This window comes from Chrysochloris asiatica, unplaced genomic scaffold (assembly GCF_000296735.1).
Source record: "Chrysochloris asiatica unplaced genomic scaffold, ChrAsi1.0 scaffold00022, whole genome shotgun sequence".
Taxonomy (NCBI): domain Eukaryota; kingdom Metazoa; phylum Chordata; class Mammalia; order Afrosoricida; family Chrysochloridae; genus Chrysochloris; species Chrysochloris asiatica.
In genome coordinates, this window is record NW_006408540.1 from 25,701,255 (window position 1) to 25,705,049 (window position 3,795).

At 45.1% G+C, this 3,795-nt stretch overlaps 1 pseudogene; it reads right to left on the reverse strand.

Annotated features, from left to right (window-relative positions):
* Positions 1-540: 540 nt before the first annotated feature.
* LOC102820591 overlaps positions 541-3,795 on the reverse strand; it is a 5,971-nt pseudogene continuing 2,716 nt past the window's right edge.

A 3,795-nucleotide genomic window follows, 5' to 3' on the forward strand; every position in this document is an offset into this window, starting at 1 on the left:
TTTAAAATGAGTCAACCACTCTGGAAAACGGTATGGCGCTTCCTCAGAAAGTTAGAAATAAAAATACTTTATGACCCAGTAATCCCTCTCCTTAGTATATATTCACAAGAAATACGAGGAAGAACACAAGTAGATAAATGCACACCAATTTCATCACAACACTATTCATAATAGCAAAAAGATGGAGACAGACTAAATGCCCACCAACAGAAGAATGAATAAACAAACTGGTACATACACACAATAGAATACTATGCAACCACGAAGAATAATTCTGAATATTTGGCACACCTCATAACATGGATGAACCTTGAGGACATTATGCTGAGTGAAATTAGTCAATCACAAAAGGACAAATATTGCATGAGATCATTATTGGTGGGGATTTTTTGTTTGTTTGTTTCATTTTGGTTTTTTTGACGGAGTCATTTGCTTTGTTTTGTTGCTTTCATATTAAAGCAAACAGGTCAATGTCATATATCCATGGTGCAAGCTGGTTGGACAATGGAGCTTCCAGGAGTGGAGAAGAGAAGGGAGCTCTCACTCAGTCGGGTCCAGGTGGTTGGTTGGTGGATCTGGTGAGACTCCCAAGTATCTGACTGTCAATACTTGGCTGATATTGTCAAAGCCAAGTGGCAGCACTGTCCTCGTTGGGAGGCCCGGCGCTGTGGTGGCGGCCTTGTTCTCTTCCACTTTTAAAGACCAAAGCTTGATTGCTCCAGTTCGCTTCATCTGGAAGGCAGCTGAGGAGGCCTCTTGCAGTTTCACGGATCCCAGGCTGGGATTTTTCAACCACTTGCTGCTTTGCCTGTAGGGATGTGGTGATGGTGTTGGAGCCTCCTGCAGGAGGAACATTCTGTTTACTGTCGGCAAAGTGGAAGCCCTTCAAACTGGAAGCCCTTCACCTTCATCTGAGAGAGCTCTCTGCTGGTGTTAAGGACTGAAGGCTGGGACCCAGGTGGAAGAACTCTTCACAGGGCTCCAACAGAGAGGCTCGGCTCCTGGGGCAGTTGAATGGACTGCAGCAGGATCAGTGGCTGCTGACCAGACCCACACCCAGGCAGCTGGGAGCCAGGCAGCAGCATTGTCAACTGTGGAAGCTGGGAGTCCAACATCTGGGAAGCCCCTAGGCCAGCAGCTCGGCCAAGCTGACCCTTGTAGACCAAGGCTTGATTTCCACTCATGTGCTGGTAGGTGGAGCCCAACTGGGGCTTCACCATCTCCAAGGGCTGCATGCCAGGGAACGATGAGTAGGGAGACTTCAAGGCTATACCCCCAGAGAGGATCATGGTGCTGGGTGGTGACAGTCTGGGATGCATGTACACCTGAGATCTGAAGGACTGTAAGAAGCAGATCTCCTGGGACTGGGAGACGGGAAACAACTCCAAACCCCACCTCCACCCCACCCCCAGTCCAAGCTGAGCTTGAACCTGCAGAGATGTGTGAAGGGAAACTGGAATCTGCTGGGCAGCGGCAGCCTATTGGTAACTCTGTTGCTGAGGTATCCTTTGAGGAACCAGCCCAGGGCTGACTTGCAAATACATGGCCATCCAGATATAGAGGCGGGAGGCGGTGGTTGCCTGGAATGGAAGAAGAAGGTGCGACAGAGGCAACAGGCATGAGTGGCATGGAGACACCCCCGAAAGCTCTATAGTTGACCCCATTGGAAGCTAGATGCCTAAGCCAGTGCTCCCTGGAAAGATCTATTCCAGTAAACTTGCAGACTCCACCTGCAGAGTGAGGTCAGCGGTGGGGAAGGACATATGGGAGAGGTCAATTGTTCTCTGGATGTGATGATCCCACCAGAGGATAGGAATAGACTATTAATCCTGCCAAGGGATCCTGCAGTTTGCAACGGATTCCCTGCAGGGACAAAGGCAGAACCGGTGAAATCCCAGTCTTTTGGATTGACTCCAAATTCAATGGGCAGCACAGGCAGCACGGAATCCACGACCCTCCTGCAGCTGCTCAGCCCCCTCAGAGCCCTTTCTATTTTTCAGAGAACACTCATTGCCGATGGGTCCTGGTCTGTGCTCCTTGCTCTGTCCTGAGTTGGTTCTGAAACCTTTTGCTCAGACTGCTTCTGAGCCTGCTCCTTGTGGCTACCTGTCCTTGGGTTCTGCCAGGCCCGCTGTTCATCTCCTCTGGTTTCAGAGTACCGTATGAGGAGCTGCGTTGTGAGGAGGTTGCAGACAACTACCGATACTCAGTGCTCAAGCCAATGCCACTATCTCCCTGGCTGCTCTTGAGATCATTATTGTTAAAGTTCAAGAAAAGATGTCCATACTAAAAGAAAAATTCTTTAATGATTACCAGGGTTGGGAGGGAGGGAAGAGTGAATCCCAGGTTGGAGGGTAGACATATGTTAGCTCAAGTGATAGGGAGGGTGATATACAAGGAGGGGGAGGTCAATACACAAGAAGAGAGAGGGTGGCAGATAAACAATGAAGTTGGAGAAGACATAGGATGGTATGCATAGCCTAAATGAGATAGAGGTAAATAGAACACAACCTTGAACTAACAATGTTCTATGATACAGAGATTGAGACATAATTCAAAAAATTATTTAAAAATACAATATGTTGTTTGATTAATTGACTTCTGAGTGTTTATGGTTGATCTGAGCAAAATAAAGTCTTTGACAACTTCAGTCTTTTCTCCATTCATATGGATGTTGTTTATTGGTCCAGTGGTAAGGATTTTTGTTTTCTTTACATTGAGATGCAACCCATACCGGAGGCTGTGGTCTTTGATCTTCATCAGTAAACATTTTAAGTCAACTGCACTTTCAGCAAGCAAGGTTGTATCATATGCATATTGCAGGTTGTTATGTACTCATGAGGACCCTGTACATAGACCAAGAGGCAGTTGTTTGAACAGAACAAGGGAACACTAAATGGTGTTGTTTACAAATAGAAAAGGTGTGCACCTGGTTTGTATTCTTTCACCATAATTATTCAATCTGTATGCTGAGCAAACAATCCAAGCAGCTGGACTGTGTGAAGAAAAATGTGGCATCAGGGTTGGAGGAAGACTCATTAACAGCCTGTGATATGCAGATGATACATCCTTGCTTGCTGAAAGTGAAGAGGACTGGTTCATAGGGATGAGCAATCTAGACACTGTCTATTGAAAATGGGGGGCTATAATGGCACAAAGTGACTGGTTTACAAGCTTTCATGAGTGTACTTAGTTTCAGAATGAGGAGGGTAGGGTCGAATCCCCACTGAATACTTTTACTGTTCTACAGATGGATCTGGTGAAAGTGGATAGGGTACGATGCTGATAGGATTTTGTGATTCAATTCTGAGTATCAGGATTTGTTGTTATCAGGATTAATTCCCAAAGATTCCTTTGCATTCTATCTTGTAAGGTGTAAGATGGGAGTAGTTAATCTTTCATTTCAGGAACAGAAGACCCCAGGATCATCAAGAAGGAAGATCTTGAATGGAGCATGAGACCCATTCCTGATAACGGTATCTGGATTAATTCCCAAAGATTTCTGTTTATCATCTCACAACTCTTCTGATCTTTAATCATTGGTGTCTAATGCATCAAATCTACTCTTGAGATGGCTTCTAAATTCAGGTGAGATATAGTTCATGTCATATTTTGATCTTAATGGTCTTGTTTTAATTTTTTCAGCTTCAGCCTGAACTTGTATATGAACAATTCATGGTCTGTTCTACAGTCAGTAACTGGCTTTGTTTTGGCTGATTATATTGCACTTCCCCATCTTCTCTTCCCATAGATGTTATCAGGATTAATTCCCAAAAATTCCTTTGCATTCTATCT